This window comes from Microcebus murinus, chromosome 3 (assembly GCF_040939455.1).
Source record: "Microcebus murinus isolate Inina chromosome 3, M.murinus_Inina_mat1.0, whole genome shotgun sequence".
Lineage (NCBI taxonomy): Eukaryota > Metazoa > Chordata > Mammalia > Primates > Cheirogaleidae > Microcebus > Microcebus murinus.
This window is the reverse complement of record NC_134106.1, coordinates 48,632,402-48,652,008: the sequence shown is the minus strand read 5'-3', so window position 1 is coordinate 48,652,008 and position 19,607 is coordinate 48,632,402. Positions and strand designations below refer to the sequence as shown.

Genomic DNA, 19,607 nt, shown 5'->3' with positions numbered 1-19,607 from the left:
ATCAACTTCCCTGAATTCTCAAGATAACTTACTGGGTTGTTTTAACCTAAAGGGATAATATAGTTAAAAGAATCACAATTAAGGTGATAGAAATAAAATCACTTATAAGTACATATTATTTCATCAGAATTTTCTTAAAATTGTTGTAAAACATCTTGTTGGCATCATGGTCACCATACAAGAAGTTGTGGGTTTTCACTCAAGGAGGTGGAGAAGTTCAACATTTAAGAGTCAAGACTTAGGAACTGATATCATCTTGTTTGAATCCTGGACCTGCCACTTACCATTTATATGGCTTGAACATGTTACTTAATCTCTCTCTGTGCCTCACTTACTGCATCTGTAAAATAGGGATAAAATAATATATGCCTAATGGAGTTGTTATAAGGATTTAGCGAATTAATAAGTATGAAGCAGCTGGAACATGCCTAAGCACTCAATTTATAGTGGCTATTACCAATATTGCCTTATAATTTATGTAGGTCGGCTTATTCATCATCATATTACAATTTATTAAAGAACCGCCATTCGGAAGATCTGAAAGCCAAGTTTTAGTCTCTAGCTTAAGATATGCTTTCTTATTAGCATATCTTTCTTTTTTAAAAAAAATAAGGTATTCATAGGGATATTAAAACATAACCTTACTCATAATTTGAAAACACACACACACACACACACACACACACACACACACACACACACACCACACATGCACAGAACAGTAACATTTCATAGCCCAATGCCAGAAGTTGCCCGACAGGGGATTTGCCATAAAGAAAGCTAAATGTGACCCAGTATTCTAGTGAGAGATCTTACCATTCAGAACAGAATAACCTGAGAACAAAATAATGCAGAAAGCAGCCCGAGGTTCCTTTGTCTTTCCTCGGGTAAAATCAATTCTGTTATTATCCACCGTTGGGTATAGAATGGCGTATGAACAGCATGGCTTCAGCCAGCAACCCACTCTCAGAGAGTGGGTTGCATGGATAATATTCCACACCCTGATTTACTCAGCATTGTCAAGAGAGAAAGGGGGAGAGCCATCTTAGGTGGGGAAATCCATTAGAAAAGACAAGAGAGAAGAAAAATCAGACCGAGTTTAGACAGAAGCAAGTATCCGGGCTGCCCCCATCCTCAGACATAGAGTCTAAGGTGATGGGCAATATTGTCAGGCCTAACATCTTCCTCCCTGCTCTTTAATAGGGGGATTGGTTAGTCATATTTCCTATGTGGGAAGGAAATGGACCACGTACATGATGCTGCACATCAGAGTGAAATAGAAAAAGCTTCCCAAAGCAAGTAAGCAGACTCATGAATGTGGCATTGTGTACCCCATAAAATAGACCAACAATGACTGAAAGCAAGAAAATGACTCTGTCTTTCTTAAAACTGCAACAATTAGGCAATTGAGCTAACTAATAGGATCCAAGAAAATGTAAATAAGTTTTCTTTTTTATTAACAAAGGGAGTGAGGAGACAAATTTCAGCCCAAATGAAAGAAGGTAAATGATTCCTCCCCAAAGGCAGAGCCAAGATTTCTCAAATGAGCTTCTTCCTAAAAGAGACAGAAGTAAAATGCATGAAGCAAGATGACATAATGTGCTGTTGCCTAAATGTAGGCAGCGATGGTATCCTATTCTATAGACCAAGCTGTGGGTAATTGAATGCAAGACAAAGCAAAAATATAGGAAAGGCCACTCAGAAACAGAAGCATAAAAATGCAGTGTGTGTAACTACTGAGAAGGGTACAGCTCTGTAGAACTGATTAATAAGGAGACCAGTGAACAGAACAGAGTGGATTTGCAGAGATTAGGATATAGCAAGCTTTGTCCAGAAGATTGTATAAAGTTCTTATTGGCCTTGAATCTGAAATAAGGTAAAAAAAAAAGAAATCCAAACAAAAAATTACCTCCCATCAGGAAAGACCTCCTATGAGCTTTTGGTATATCTTAGTCAAGAAACTTATCTTTTACATATGTCATCTAAAAAATAAAGTTTACAATAATATTTGCAAAATTGCAAATAATATGCAATATAATTTACAATAATATGCAAATCATTCCCTATGGTATCTCTTCTGGGTGGGAGGGGAGGGAAGGGGAAATGTGTTACTGTATTTTTTTTTTAATTTTTTTCATTTCAGGATATTATAGGAGTACAAACGCTTTGGTTACATAAATTGCCTTTGCAACGTCTGACAAGCATGCCCATCCCCCAGACAGCAGGCATCACATCCGTTAGGTGTGGATTTACCCATCCCTACCTCCCCTCTCCCAACTGCCTGACACCCTATGAATGTTACTTCCCATATGTGCATGTTAGTGCTGATCAATTAGTACCAATTTAATGGTGAGTACATGTGGTATTTGTTTTTCCATTCTTGTGATCATTTAGAAGAATGGGCTTCTATATTTTTGATGTTATAGCATGACAGAAACAGAACCATAAAAGAAACTTTTTTTTTAAAAGCCATGACATCTGAGCTCTGAGAAAACACAGAGCTTGATAAAGACTAAAGGTCAGGTTGCAAGGTGAACGAGAACAAGAGTCAGAAGTATAAAATTGCCAGGTGGGTGTCAAGAACTTGGGCATTTGTATTTCTGAACTCTAAGAACTCCACACCAGAGTTTGTTCCATTGTGAACAGCAATATCACTTCCTGCAGCTTCCAGGCAACAGAGGATGAGTTTTCAAAGGAATAAAGAAAAAAATAAATAAATAAAGCCAGCCTACAAATGGTCCAGAATCCAAAACCAAAGGTAATGTTTACATAACATAGGAGTAGATAACAATTGGTAATTGCCAGGGTTTCAGCAGCCAGAAAGCAACTTTGGTGCATGAGCTTCTCTGGGATAATCACAAGTTAGAAAGGGACCATCATAAAAGGCAATCGAGTGGGTAGCCCTCCAAGGCCAGGAGAGCTACTCAGCTGAGAGCCAGTGGTCTCCTCCTTTGCTTTAATCTGAGCATACTGAAGACACTTCTGCTGTCAGCACTGTAGTATGTCTGTGGGGAGTTTGGAGATCTTTACGCCAGTGAATGTGTTTGTGTCTTTAGGTGGGCAAGACAGAAAAATGAATACATAGGAAAAGGAGCAGGTATTTTAGGAATGCGAATGCAACTAAAAACCAGGAAACTTGGCCAAGAACAGTTCTCAAACATTTCACTTGTTGCAAGAAGGACGAAGGGAAGATTTCCAAGTGCTAGCCAATCCAGTATGAGCACAAAAGCCAAGACAGCATGGCTGTGGATGGGAAGGAGACTTCTATGTACTACAGGGAGACTTGTCCCTGTCTGCTGCTTTCTTTCACTTTGACTTCCTTGGTAAAGGAGTTTTTCCCTGTGGTTTTGAGGGAAATTAAAAAAAAAAAAACAGAAAGGAAAAATTACATTCATATACATATATACCCACTTACACACATGCGTATGTTTATTGCATTCTTTCCTATAAACAGAAATAAAGACAAAAAGAAGAAAAGTCTAGTTTGCAGTTTAGTTTCCTGGCCTTGGTTCTGGCTCACCAATGAATCTTCTTATATACAAAGCTGACTGAAGGGAGGGGTGGGATTGAATAACAAATTTATGTGATACAATCACATCATTTACAATCACATAATGGACCATATCCCAATTTTCAAAAGGCATAAAGTATCCTCATTAATACGATAAGTGCAGCAGTCAAATCAGCACTGTGATTTTATCAGGGTTTTTGACTGTACATGAATTAGAATGTAAAATGCATACAGAATTTTTAATGGGAAGGCTTTAACATTCACTGAATGTATTTCTTACTGTCATTTGCATCACATTAAAGTGAAATTCTACATAAAAGGATAAAGAGAATATGTCCTAAATTACAGTTTTTCCATAGTTGTCATGTCCACACATAGAAAAATCTGATTCATAAGCTTGAACATGATCCTAAATCTGAAAAGGCTGCAGCAGTTCCCTATTTGTTTGTGGGTTTTATGTGGCTGTCAGGACTGGGTAGAGCTCGGTAAGGTCAGATTGTCAGGACAAAGCTAATAAAGATCACTGGGGGGCGGTGGGGATGGACGATGATTGTACTCACTGTCTCTACTCCAGCACGTTATTAAATACTGTGCCTGCATTTTTCATTCCATATCAGACTACTAAAAAGTCACTCATGTTCCTTAGAGGTATTTTGTTGCTCCTTTAGAAAGCTTCTATCTTCAGTTGAGCTCACTGCAATACAGTTTATGGACAGATATTTCATGTTTTACAAATACTATTCCATATATTCTACCATGAATGAGTATGTATAACATGGCTATGTACACAGGATATTTTGTAGACACTTGCTTCGTATCAAATGTGTGCAATGTATGTTAAGATATGATCCATATGTCAGAAGCTAGTCTCAACATAATGGCAATTGGGATAAGTGTGCTTGGCAGCTTCTATAGACTGAGGCATAAAAGGCAACCTGTCATTTCTCATTAACCTCACATCACGCACAGAGAAGTCAATGATTGGTACATAGCAGTTGACACAGAATCTTGGGAATCCGAGAAGGAGCACTTTGCATCCTGAAGAGGCCAAGGTGTCACCTGCCAAGCTAATCCAATAGACTGGGAATAGAGTACAGAGTATGCATACACATTGAATACCTGCCCACTGGCTAGCACACCTGGTCTATGTGTGGGAATTCTACACTGAATGCCACAGCTGTGTTACCATTTGAGAGTCTGAATAAAGAGCACATGCTACCCCACAACCAATAGAAAGACATGAATGAAACATGGGGCAAAATAGTTCAAATTCACAATAAGACCTACTAATGTATTTTGTGCCTAGAAAAAACATTTTATGTATGCACATGGAATGGGGTGAATGGATCTCAGCATGGCCAGTCTACCCATTTTAATCATTTTATCTTTAATAATTTGGTCAATCATTTTATCTCTGATAGAGATGAAAGACTGCATAGACTAGTGCTCAGCATCCATGGCCAAATGTGGCTGCTGCATTCCCCTTGAATATATGTAGATTAAACACATATGTCTTATACCAGTGTTAGGAGAAGGTGCCAATTTCTTTGCATATCTAGAAACAGTTTTTAAAACATTTGTAATGACCACAGATTTTAATTTTACCCTAGACCTTCCTTCCCTCTCTCACTCTCTCTCCATACTTCTTTCCTCCCCATTTCTGTTCTGTCATTCTTCCTGTTGTTCTTTCATTTTTTTCTTCTTTCCTTCATATTCTTTGAATTAAGATAGGAATTGGAATTTGGGCTCCCCCAAAAAATGTATTCAGGTTCTGATCCATTTTTAGCTATGATAAAATTGTTCACTTTAATACCTAAAAGACATGTTAAATGATAAGAATTCTGTGGAGAAGACATCAATGGGGTTGATGGGAAATTCCCTGATATTAACATAACATTACTCAATTTAATTTATCCTGTCCCAAAATGTACACACGTTAGCACTGCAGCCTTCATAACACCCTTTTCGTCGGCAGTTCACCTGTGGGAACCTTGGCCCTCACTCTTCCCTTCACTGGCTGCAAGAGCATAACAAGTCCTTTACCCTCACTAAGGCGTGGTTTGCTTATTTACAAAGTAGGAACAATAATATCTAATGTAGTGACTTATTATAAGTATGGAATAGGATGATGCACACCGAGTATCTAGGGTGTTCCTGGAATGATGTCAACAGTGCATACGAGTTAAAAACCATGTAGGATATCTTGTAGGATAACTTGTTTCTGTCAAAAGCAAAGAGCACCCATACCTTTCCTTAGAATCAAATTAGATGCTATGAGACCTGATTTCCATCCTGACTTGACTATAATTTCAGGTAAGTGAACCGCCCCCTTTCTCCACCAATAAATTAGAATAAACACCTTTATTTTCCCTTGCAGTCCTGCTGACTACCTGGAGATTACTACTAAAACTCAGAAATTAAGGGCAGCATATTAAAGCAACAAAAAGACCATGTTCTTTAATGCTTACCAAGAATTAGCAATCAAAATGCATTTAAACATCTTCTGACTATCACACCCTTTGATATTTTCATAATTTCATGAAAGACATGGCTACAAGTTGATCATTTGAGGTGGTATTGCTTTGATTTATTTTAAAAAGTATAAGGTTTTCTGATTCCAACCTCCTAACTCACCTCTAGCATAACACAAATGCATTTTTATATAATTTGTACAGAGAAAGAATAAGTTCTTTTTGTGACGATATGCATTTGTAAATAATGGTAAAATGGATTAATATTTCCTCAAACTCTGCATTTGTTTCATAACACCAGGTATGTCTAAGAAGAAGCTGTCCTCCACTTTCAGATGAAACCAGTAATCTCTCTTAATGGAGTCAAATTTAGGCCATGATCTTTTCTTGCCTTTTAAATACATTCTGCTTGTTTTATAGGGCGTTATTGCCCATGCTTCACTGTTTTCACATCTCTTCCCATAAGGAGAATCCTAGTATTTTACAGTGTATGGATGTGTTATACTTATTGGCAAATAATTTTGAAAATTGCTTGATTTTTTTTTTTACTTTATATTCCCTTTTCTTTTCTCCTGCCAGCCCATATGCAGATACTACATTAGTTTTCAAATAAACATAGAGGTCAGATAGTTTGTTAGGCTGTTACATTACAACCTTAAAGATTTTGTGTCTCAAAAAATTCTTGACTCCATTTAAGTCATTGAGGCATAATAGCTCAAATTTTGCTCCTTATCATTGCTTTAATTTTTGCTTTATTGGAAAGTAATTGATAATTGATAATATTTATAGTGTTTCTATCTAAGTTTGCCAAGTAAGATGTCATTAATATGTCCTCCCCTTTCTTTGAGTTTTTGTCTACAAAAAGGCAGGGCAAGGAGATTGAGCTAGGTCAGTGATGCAACTAGTGTTGCTGAACTTAGATTTATATTGCCTTCTTATAATTTCATTGTTCAAGTTCAATCTTTTCCCAATACAAAGTATTTATATGACATAAGTTCTCAAAGCCATAGTTTTGATCTTGGCAGAAATGAAAACTTACAGATTTATGTTAAACAATTTTAAAAAGTAATAGAAAGGTTAAGAACCAAAACTATGCATGCCATTTCATTCATGTACAGCTTTATTTCAGTAACTGTTCATCTAACATGGTTGTATAATGATAATTAATTTTAGTGCTCATTGGGCTTCTCTCAAAACTTTGATTTCTCTGACTATACTTTTTTTAATCAACTGAACATACTCTTAAAAAGGCTCTGAATGTTTGTATTCCCCTTTCTTTTCTAGGTAATAGGTTCTTCTTTCTCTTAAGCTACCAATCTATTAATCTTAATCAATTTCACTTGGTTTAATGCCTCAGTTGCCCATTGGGAAACTATTCTTCAGGAAAAGGAGAATACTTTCCCATCCCAGCCTTTGATTTTTGACACACTACACATTCTGATGGTAATCAGGCCCATTTATGTGTCCACCAGGGACCAGGGAGCAAATACACCCAGGGATGTCCTCTGCAGATCTATAGGAAAGGTAGGTTTGGGCTCACTCCCTGCCAGAAGACTTGACACAGAACTTTCTCCTCACCCAGTACATTCCAGAGGAGCTTTTGGATGCCCCAAGAACAGGGATCAGGGAATTGCGCTGAATCTCTTGTGTTCACAGAATCCTTTCCTTTCAAACAGCTCAAGTTGGCATCCAATAATGTTCTCAGATGCTTTTATCACAAATAATTTTCTGAAGCAGCAGTAAAATAGCGTTTACAGAATTTACATTCCCTCCAAGTCCCACACCCCATTCTACAAATGTTGAGATTTCCCCCAAAGTATCAAAGCGTTGAGGAACTTAAGCAAAACCTCATTTTCCTGTTGCTCCACAACTTCTTCCATATTTCTAGACTCTGCTGAAACCCAGCAGCAATCAGCTTTTATAGCCTTCTTATTCTGTCAATCAGTCTCCATTTCCAAATATGCAAAAGGCCAGGGAAGTTTGTCCTTTTTTGAATTTTCAGCTTCTCAGGTCATGAAAATGTCCTTCTCCTTATTTTAAGTAGATTTGTGGTTCACTCTATTCCACATCCAACAATCTATTTCACAGTTAAGGTGCACCATGAGGTATAATACCTTGAATGTATTTATGGGAAAGTGTGGTATTTTCTTTTTTTTTTTTTCTTCCTGCAAGAGGATATATAGAAGAGAACCGCTATCGTTACTTATTTTTATTCCTCCTGCTTACATCCAAAGAATTTCCAAACTAGTCTAGTTTACCTTTTTCATCCCAGTCAATTCCTTCTTTATTCCAGGCACCAGTGCACTGACACTGACACACTGATGTTCTCCTTGTGAGAATTAGCCTATCACATTCATTTACATCCACTTAATTGCTGCTGCTATTGTCTAGTCCGTTAACCTCCAGCTAGGGTGCAATTCACGTGAACACTGGGGAAGCACAACCATTCGATTAGTTCTGCAAAGTAGATTAAAATCTTCTGGCTAATTGGAGACTGTCCATACCACTGCCTTCCTTCCAGCTGTAGGTTAAACAAATGTCATGTCTTCATGGGAGGACTCTTCGTTGGAACACGGAAGCCATGACTGGACCCAATAGCACTTTCTGAGCACGTGTGTGTACAGGACACTGTGCTAGGCACCATGCCAGCAATTATCACCAATCTGATCTCTGCCTGCAACCCACAACTAGTCTTTTGATTGGCAGCTTGCCTTTTTCATTTTCAGAGGAGCACATGCACACTGGAGTAACTCCAACTTGGTGTATGGTTAAATCATTAGTTACTCAGATTGGTAGGAATTTTATTTTGAGACACAAGCACTGAGAAAAATCCTATGAAACAGTTTGCCTAGCTTGGGGAAAAATGATAATTAACAATATGATAGTCTCACTTGACCCAAAGCATCATGCCACGTTGGACATAGCTAATTTATTCAGAACCTATCACTGATGTGATAGCAAGCACGCTTGGGTAACTAAGCTGTTGCATAGTTGTAGGCAACAAAGTCCTAAAGCTTTCTTTGGCAACATGTCATCACTATGTGTACATTAAGCTGAAGTGCTTTAAGATGTTTAACCATGTTTTATCTAAAGAAGATGAAAAGCTTACATATCCACTCCAGGAATTCCAAGACATAGCAGTAGATCAGATTTCTTCATTTAATCTACAATGCCTGTCCCAACTTGGTTTTAGTCCATCTCTCCAGCACATTTTCTGACTGTACCCTAAAGTCCAGCCACACAGAACTGATAATGGTAGCTCAAATGCATTAGTATTTTTTTTTATGGCCTGGTGTCTTCATGTTGCTGTTCTGGCTCTCTGGGGTTTGTTATACATATGATGGACACATATAAGAAGAAGGGCTTATGCTGACCTGGGGAGTCAACACAAGATGCAATCTATCTAAAAACACACCAGGTGCTTTGCATCAACTACATCATCAAATCCTCCCAACAGAATGTGGGAAAGGTCTTCTACTACCCACTTACCGATAGTCTGAGACTCAGAAAGGTTGAGTGACTTGTGCAAGGTGACATAGTCAGTAGCAAAGCACTGCATTGAAATCCAATTTCACATAACTCCAAACCTACTTCTTTCCTATTGCCTCATTCCCCAAGAAGAGATATATATTGAGCTGCAAGTTGTAAGTGCTCACAATGAAGAAAAGAAGAAAGTCAATATGTCTGGGGAGGAAACCTCCTGTCTCATCAGATGTTGGTCATGGGCATAATATCAAAGGTAACAAGATCATTGGGACTTTGCAGACGAGGGAAAATAGTGATAGAATTTAAGACCATGTGATGTCTCTGAAGCACAAAACTGGCACCCATGGAACAGCTGGAGAATTTCAAACAACTTATGGAGAGGATAAGGGACACCCTGAGACAGACTAGAAATCCCGAGATTCTGGGACTTCAAGACTATATTCCTGACTGTCTCCTCTAAAGATACCAAGGAGGAAAGCATCATTTTTTTCATTGCATTGTCTCCAAAGACTGCAGAAGTAGCATTTACACAACAGATCATAAAGTGAGCACCTTTATAAACAAAAGGATTTGTCTGATTCATTAGTGCTTTATCTCTGTGACCCCTGTTTTGTCTTCCCATTGTACAAGAAGGTGGTAAGCAAGAGAAAGCAGGAAGAACCTATTTGGGATAAAGTCGCAAAGGAAACCTTTAGAGACCCCACTTGATTTCTCCATTGCGAACACACATCACACATACACACACACACACACACACACACACACACACACACACACACTATTCAATATAGTCCTATAGCTATTCAATATAGTCCTAATTAAAAGTTGAATTCACCATCAGCCTGAACCCAAGGACCTCAGTCTCTGCCTCAGTCTACTTAGCTGTCTATAGAACTTGCTCAATCAGGAAACTTTCTATCATTTCAAAACAGACAGCTTCCCTCTGCAAACTCATTCTCAATTGCATTAGGCTCCACATCACATCTACCCTCCTTTAGCCCTAGTGGATAGAACAAGTTTCTCTGAGAGGATCATTTCTGTTGACCGAACTTTAAGTTCTTTTCCCAGATCCCTGACATGATTTGACTGAATTTCTTGAAGCTTTTGTGTGTAAAGGTTGCAGAATGTCAATTCTCTAGTGATGGGATTTGGAAAAGGGAATGAAACCCAGATACTTTATTCAGAGTGTGTGAGGAACCACCTCTATTACTAAGTATTGCATACAATAGCATTATAGCTCTTTGCCATGTTCTTTTTATCCAAGGATTTGACACAATTTCTCACTGTACAGATAGCTGCGCCTAAAATTATATCGATAATAATCAGTGACATTTTATTAGGAGTTTATGATGTTCTAGATACTGGGCTTGGCACTTTTCTTGAGTTCTCTTCTAACCTATCAACCTCATAAAATGGGTGTTATTATTGTTATTGCTCTTGCTGTTATTGTTACTGATATTAATAATACAAAGATGAGAAAACTGAGGCTTGGGAAGCTAAGAAACTTGTCCAAATTCACATTGTTAAGTGTCAGAACCCTGAGTCAAAACCAGATAGTGTGACACTGTGACTTCAGAGGCTTTCTACTCCATGACACTAGTGCACATTTGCATTTGTAAAGAATATTTCCAGGAAACAAAAAAGAGGAGGCAAATATACTTCTGTCTCTTAATAAGACCATAACCTGTAAGTCATTAAAAGAATGAGGCAGTACCAAAGTAGAATAATAGGGACCACATTTACCCTCCCATCTAAAAAAAGTAAAAATAGGGAGACTATATGAATATATGTATTCATATACACGTGCATTTAAGAATACACATATATACACATATGCATTATATGAATACATATATATATATACATGCACATATACAGATACATTCAGACCTACAATTTTGAAGCCACTGGACATTAAGCAACAAAACAGAGTGATATCTGATAGGTGGGAAAAAAAGAAGGTGAGCCCTAAGATTGCTCCACCTTACTCCCCTGAGAGAGTTCTTGGGCTACAGTGCAGAATAGAAGCCATTTTACTCCTAGGTATTTACTCAAGAAAAATAAAAGTGCATGTCCATAAAAAGATTTACACGTGAAGTTTATAGCAGAAGTTTTATTTGTAATAGTAAAAAACTGAAAACAACTCAAATGGGTAAACTAAATGTGGTATATCCATACAATGAAATAGTACTTCATAATAAAAAGGAGGAACTATTAATATACACAACAAATATATGAATCTCAAAATAATTATGCCGAGTAAAAGAAATAAGACCAAAAAAAGAGTACATACTGTATGATTTCAATTTACATAAAATGTTAGAAAATGCAAATAACTCTAAAGTGACAGAAAACAGAGGAGTGGTTGCACAGGTGCAGGAAAGGATTATAACGGGACTGGGGGAATCTTTGGGGGTGATGGATATGTTTGTTATCATGGCTGTGGTGATGGTTTCATAGTTGCATAAATATTTCAAAACATCAAATTATACATTTTAAATGTGTGCAGTATATTGTATGCCAAGCAGACCTCAATAACAGTTTTAATTAACAAGTTGAGAAGTTTCTATTTAATTTGTTTTGTTTTTATCACAGAATATAAGCTTTGTAGAGCAGAGATATAGTTTATCTTGCTCATTTTGGGTCTCTAGTGTCTAAAGTTGGGTGTTCCAATGACTACTTTCTGAGTAACTAATTACCCCAAAATATAGTGGTATAAAATGGTCACATGTCATGCTCACGGATTCTGTGCATTAACACTTAGGGTAAGTGTGGGGTTGGCTTCTCTCTGCTCCATGATACTTAGGGTCCCAACCAGATTGCTGGGATGGAAACAATGGAACTCCTCTTAATCACTGCACAGTTCCTCTGCATGGTCTCCCCAGCGTTAAGGCTCAAGGGTAGCCAGACTCCTTAAATGTTAGTTCTGGGCTCTCACAGTCTGGCTTTCAAGAGAGAAGTCCAGGAGGGAGCATTGTCACCTTTTTTGTGATGTAGCCCCAGAAGTCACTAAGAGTCGTTTCCATCACATTGTTTTTGGATGAAGTGGTCTTAAAGGTTTGCCCAGGTTTAAGGTGAAAGAATATAAACCCCACTCTCAATGAAGGATTTTCAATGTATTTTTCAACATTTTAAGAAGAACATATGAGATGGAATATATATTGGTTCCGCCATCTTTGGAAAATTCAATCTGCCACACTGTGTCTGTATCACATAAAGGAATACACCAATAGGAGTTAGTGATTTCAACATCATTTGCAGTCTTACATTCTACAAAAAATTAAATCAGGAATTCATTTAACAATCACATACAGTGCATCTTCTTTATACAATGTGGATTCAAGGAAGAATGTTATAAATTACACCCCGAAGAAGTTTATATTTCAATAAGATAAAAATATGAGAAAAAATAAAGAGAAATATGGATAATGGCAACTTAACATAGAAAGTTTAAGTCCTGGGGAAGGTGTTTAGTACTATCAAGGTTTTGAGAAAGCACAGACAACTCCTACTAGCTGAAGAAATCAGTAACTACTGCATGGGGCATGTGGTATCAGAACTAGAATTTGAAACATTTGTAAGATGTCTACAGAAGATGCTGGGAGACAGGCATTAAAAGTAAGGAAATAAGCAGAAAAGTTTGATTCAAAAATTGACCAAACCTCATACATTATCTGAAACTCCAAGAATCGCTTTAGAGCTACAGATTCTATACCTCACTTCTAAGGTGTTCCAGTTTATTAAATTCCTGCTCCCCTTCCCAGGAAATTTTGATGATCAATCAGATTCTGGAACCATTGAGCTACAGGGTGTAAGTGGATTGGGGTAAAGATGTCTGTAAGGAAAGGTTAGGACCAAATCACAGGGGTCCTTTGAATACGAATCATTTGTCTGCTTTAGGATCTGATGATTATTGCACCTATATTAACTAATTTGTCACAGCACCTCGCTTTCTAACTAAACCCTGCACATTTGTGGTAAATCAGATTATGAATCAGTATTCAATAAACTGTAGTAGCACTAAATACTTGATGATGCATAGACAACCCCAAATGTCACTTTAAATAACAATTTTTTAAAACATGGAATTTTAGAGCGAGGAGAAAGTTTAGCAGCCCTTTTATTCATTTCCTTAAGGTCACAACCCTTTTATTTCTTGCTTAAAAGTAGGTATGAAGTTACTGATAGGCAACTTCATATTCCATGTGGCGGAGACTTCAGAAGTTAGTTTCACAAGAACAGTTTTATTGAAGAAACATTTTGTGATATGAAATGAAAGATGCCTTATACACACAAGATGTTATACCTATACTATTGCTGTCGTATTATTTAGAAAGCACATGCTTTTTATATCACTTTTATGCACTGGTAGATTTTGGCCGTTTTGTGGTTTCCTTTGATATATGATTTATTGTGTCAACTAATCTTGAAAAAACATCCGCAGTAAATAAGTAGATAAATTGATGTTTGTCCAGCAAGACTGTACTGTATAAAATCTATGTTCATTTGCAGAAAGTGAAAGCTATGTGAGAAACACAATCATTGTTTGCAAGTTTTAAATTGTTTAATTTGTTTTTTGCCAAAATCTCTAATTTCTAATTAGGATTGTAGGTCCTCTCCACACACACACACCCCACCCCCCAATGTCACTCAGAATGGCATCTGTACATCCCTGACTGTCTTTTGATAATGAATACGCCAAGGGGACCCAGAGTTAAGTCTAGGCCTCAGAACTAAGAACATTTCCATCAAAGATGGTTTGCTAATAATAACGTAAGGAGGGAAAAAAGCTATTTGCTTCTTTTGTGGCTCTGACCCTCCCTTGGTCCTGCCAGGCCTGCCTGAGCATCAGCAGAGTTCAGTGGTAATTAAAGCAACAGTGTTGTGAAAAAAGTGTGAATTACTTTTACAGGAAGACTTGGATGTTGCTACTGACTGACAAAGCACAGCGGGGGACTCGGCTGGATATTAAAGAGTGATGGTAGTCCCCGTATTGTAAGGTGGCTTTTCAGCACAATGCAAAATTGTGACTTTTCACAAGTTGATATCTCTGGAACCATTCGAGTTATCAGCTTAAAATTTATATATATTTTTTCCCCTTTGGCAAGCTTGTGGGCAAAACTATGTCAGATTTCATGACATGTGAGAGGGTAGTTGGAATTACGGAGAGCTAAAGTCTATTTTCTTTCTTTTCTTCCCCTGGATTTTGACTCTCTCATGGAATTATTTCAACCTTGAAGTTTGTTGAAAATAGTGAGGCAAACGTTATCAAGAGATCATATGTTCAACCCTCTCTTGGCAAGTTACTTCAATGTCAAGTATCCAGGCTTTCTGTTTCTGTCATTTTTAAAGAAGAAAGAAGTACAGACCAAGCACTCTGTTGACAACGCCAAGAAATGCCGGTTCTGCACTCTCCGCACTGGAGCATAAATACCCACATGGAGGGTGGGCTCTTCCACCAGACCAGCCAGGAAAAGCTCTGATTTTGCTCTCCATCCTGCAAATTTTATTAAATCACCTCCCACACAGGTGTGATACAATGTTGATTCTGCTCCTTATCGAGGGAGGAAAAAATAGCTACATCCAGTAAACCAATTTTTGTAGACAAGAAGCAAGAGAATAAAATAGCTCAATAGACTATTAGCCCTTCTTTATTTTGTAAGCTAACAGACACTATCTGTTGGTATTTCTGAATCAGGTTCACAGGTTCACATGTAGAACTCTATGTAAAGGCATCACCAGCAGACCAGGGAAGCCTGCATTGGTACAAGATATTATAAGATAAGAGGGGTAGTGAGAAATGTGTACGTAATGTGAGCCTGTATTGATGAAATATTAATAATGTAAATAAGGAATAATTTACCATGTAATATGCAAATGCTTTTTATTGTTTATCACTTTCTTCCTTAAGTAAATAAGTAAATGGGTTGAGACAATGAGGGAAATTTCTGCTCTGGGCAGATTTTTAGCAGCCCTGTCCACATATGACAGCAGCGGGAGACTCTGTGGATCAGTGGGGACAGCGAAGCAGACGGCAACGTAGTACGGTGGATGAGAACTTGGCCATCAGAGTCCTCATGTCCTCACAAACTGTGGAACCCCGATCTCCTCAAGGGGAAAAACAGTTGGAATAAGCATTCCCACCTTATTTTGAAGATTAAGGGAATGAAGATGTACAAATTGTTCTGCAAAATGCATACAGGAAGTAATTGATAAAAGCTAACTGCTACTATCATCATCATCAAAGTAGGTGGTATTATGAAGCAAGGTGATTCGGGAAATTCCCTTTGCTTTCACATATACTGATTTTGCATGATTTGTCAAGCAGTGGGGTAATATTTTAAAGTAGTAAAAGGTTATGAAATGGTATTTAGGGGATGAGGCTATGACATGCCAAACAATAGACGGTTTAAATAGACAACAATGATATAAACAGAATAACTGGGGTGCTCAAAATGACATTCTTTCACCCCACTAGTGCAAAGTTTAATTAGTATGTAAATGGCATACTCATTTACAATTGACATAATGCCACCTCTTTTCATGCCAAGCTGTCAGGGCCTATGAAACTGTAAAATTCCTGACACTAAACATTTGTTGTAAACTGATCCTTCCAAAAGTAACTTAACTAAAGCTGAAAAGGCAGGAAAGGTGATAATCACTTTTATAAAAAATAAATCCACTTCTTCATTCCTTTTTTTCCAGAGAAAAGGGCCCAAACTGCTTTTGAGGAGAGATTCACCATATTATATTGGGCTGAGGGTATATTCTATAAAAGAAAAAAAAAAAAATACATGAACCACCAACCCCAGAGTGATGAAAAGCAAAACGGGTAAAGAAAAAAATACCCTCAATTGACATAGCTATTTTCATCACATCAAATCAGCCATCTGTTCTTGACATAGTTTATTATCATTAGGAAGATTTTCTCAATTCAGACATGGTGATGAGGAAAGATGAAGAATTAACCAGATAAATAGCCAATTTGGAAAATTCAGGCTGAGACCCTTTTCCTCAATTTCCATTCCCTCCTTTCTCCCTGCTCTACTCTCACACTCCAATTATTCCAAGAAAAGCTTCAATGACATGATTAGACATGTTTATGGTGTTGTTTTTCTCCCACTTGCATAGGCATAACAAACTAAACACACTAGGTATCAAATGACATAAAGGTGATCGACATTGTACAATAAAAAATAATAATTTTGCATTGTTAAAAATGACTGCATAAGCTTAGAATGACAGGTGGCTATAGTTAGGGGTGAGAGAATTAAATACTCTGAATTGAAGTATAAAAATGCTGATGTTTTCCTCCTAGAATTTATTCATTAGAAATCCATCAATTTACCTTGGGATAAGAGTGGTTAGAGAAGAAAATTTTCTTTGAAATCATCACGAAGTAATTCCAACAGCTCTGTGTGAGATAATCTGGAAGAAAAAAGTAAATGTTGGCAAGCAATAATAAAAAGAAAATGTTTAAATTGTATGCTTGATATCAACTTCATAAAGTGAAGTTGGAAATTCACAAAAGTTAAGCTCATAAATTTAGAAAAACATAGCTAAAAGAAAACTCTCGACAAATATCAACACAACTATTTTTAAAAAATTAGGCAAGCTGGCTATTTTATCTACATAATGTCAAAAAAAACTATAATTCTCCCTCAAATAGCTCACAAATTCATTTTGTTATATTTGTATGAATCTAATGCAGAGATTTTGGATTATACTTAAAATCATATCTTTCTGACTAGAAACTTAAAAATGTTAAGGGCAGTAATTACAAATTTAAACCATGCAGACTCCTTCACAAAGTAACTGCCATGCTACCATACAGGTTATATTGTATTGATAAATTTTTCTTTGATAACATTCCTGTGATCTCTTATTCTAATCTTTTATACCTCAACATCTGATTTTCTATTAATTGCTTAAAAAGTAACTTTTTATAACTCTTCATTCTTCATATTCTCTTATCAAAGTCATCATTGTTGCTAGACCTTTCTTCACCGACACACTCTTTTCTTGCTTTCATTTATGTCATAGGATGTTGATTATCTTCACAACTCTTAGAATGCTCTTGGTTTTCTTTGTTGCTCCGAGAAAGCTAAATATGGACATGGGCATTCCACCACAGTATTCATCAGTTCAAAAAATGCCTAATAAGAACCTACTATAAGCCAGGTGTTGTACTAAGTGCTCAGGATATAGTAGTGAACCAAGCACACATGGTCCTTGCCCTCAGGCAGCTCAAATTTCTAGACCAAAAGGTCAACAAACTAAGGCCCTTGGGCCAAATCCAGCTCGTCACCTGTTTTTGCAAATAAATTTTTATTGGAACACAGCCATACCAACTCATTTACATATTGTCTGTGGCTGCTCCTGTATGACAAGGGCAAAGTTCAGTAGTTACAACAGAGACCTTTGGTCCACAAAGCCTAAAATATTTAATCTCTCTGGCTGTTATAGAAAATGTCAGCTGATCTGGTAGACTGTAAATCTATCTTCAACTGTTCCAGCTCTTTGATCTTTGTCTTGGAGAGTACATTTTTTCTTTCTTCTTTTTCTTTTTCTTTTTTTTCTTTTGCCCAGGCCAGAGTGTGGGGTATAATCACAGCTCACTGCAACTTCCAACTCCTGGGCTCCAGCTATCCTTCTGCCTCAGCCTCCCAAGTAGGTAAGACTAAGGTTCATGGGATCATGCCCAGCTAATTTTTTAAATTTATTCTTATTTTTATTTTTGTTGGGCTAGGTCTTCCTATGTTGCCCAGGCTGGGCTCAAACTTCTGGCTTCCAAGCAATCCTCCCACCCGGGCCTCCCAAAGTGCTGGGATTACAGGAATGAGCCACCACATCCAACACATTTATGATTTCTTATGGTTTCAATCACTTCTTATACAGAAATGACTCCATAAACTCTCTTCATAGTCATGACCCCCCTTTTGAACTTCAGTCACTTATTTTTATCTGCCTGCTCACCATCCATGCCCCCCCAAGACACACACAGTGGTGAATAAACCACCATTATTTCATGAGAACTAAGATTGAGTCCATCTTTTCCCCAAAGCCAACTGTTTCCTACTATCACTCTCCCAACCATAGGACTTGAAAATTTGGAGTCTCTGGTTTTCTTTCAACATCCAGGTAACAAAAAAGTAAGGAAAAACAAACTTACATCTTGTTTATATTTATCAACTAATATTTGTATCTCTGGCACCCAGCGCAGTGCCATCAACCAGCAAGCGGAGAGAAATTCAAAATAGTTTGTGCTGCCAATACCTGCTTTCTGCAGAGCAATCCCACAGCTCTCACTTTTGTTCATGTGTTAATTTATTTGCCATGGTGAACACTCAGGCTGATTTATGGAAACCTCTCTGACATCAGAGAACTTAGAGGGAGGTAAATGAGTAAAGTGGGACTAGGGATGGACACAGCATTGTCGTCTATTAGCTGATTATCTTGGAGCTAGTTAATTTCTCAGAATTTCAGTCCCTTCTGTGGTAACCTGGAATAATAATAATAGCTACCTCATTTCTAAAGGAATAGCTAAAGGAAATGAACCATATAAGTGTTCAGCATGCTACCTGATACATAGTTGGAACCTAACAGGTGTTCCTAGAAGATAAAAGGAAAGATGGAGGTGGGGGACTAAAGTCAGGCCTAGTATTCCCCTGGCTTAGCATAGGTCTGAATTATGTTCAGCCTGGGATTATATTCCAAGGCCATCCATAGTAGGGTAGTCAAAGAGAACTATTGGATTTGGGAATACCTAACCAGGAGTCAATTAACATTCATTGAGCTCCTATGGCATATGAGCCAATCTCATAGGCCTTTTACATATGTGTTATTTCATACAACTACTCTCTGATGTGGACGTTACTTTTCTCATGTTTATGACCCTAAGAAAAATATGGCTGGAAGAGGGACACATTGCTTGTGTCCACACTGTTATTTAACAACAGAGTGAGGACTTGAAACTAGTTCTAGGTGATTCTAGAGTTTTCTATACTTTCTCAATCACCAAACTATCTCTCCTAACAACTTCTCTTGTCTTCTCAAGTCACTCTTACCAATTTTCATGAAGACCATTATCTAACTAGCTTGCGTTTCATTATCCCTTTCTACGTCCCAACAGATTTCAT

The 19,607-nt window shown here is 37.5% G+C and overlaps 1 long non-coding RNA gene across 1 annotated transcript in view; it reads right to left on the bottom strand.

The window, feature by feature from the left end:
• Positions 1–19,607, bottom strand: part of LOC105871469 (uncharacterized) — a 44,368-nt gene that overhangs the window by 11,063 nt on the left and 13,698 nt on the right. Inside the window, exons 2-3 of the long non-coding RNA XR_012918564.1 lie at positions 16,817–16,896; positions 285–340 (exon numbers count right to left, since the gene is read on the bottom strand). This is a non-coding gene — a long non-coding RNA (uncharacterized LOC105871469). The remainder of the gene's footprint in view (positions 1–284; positions 341–16,816; positions 16,897–19,607) is intronic.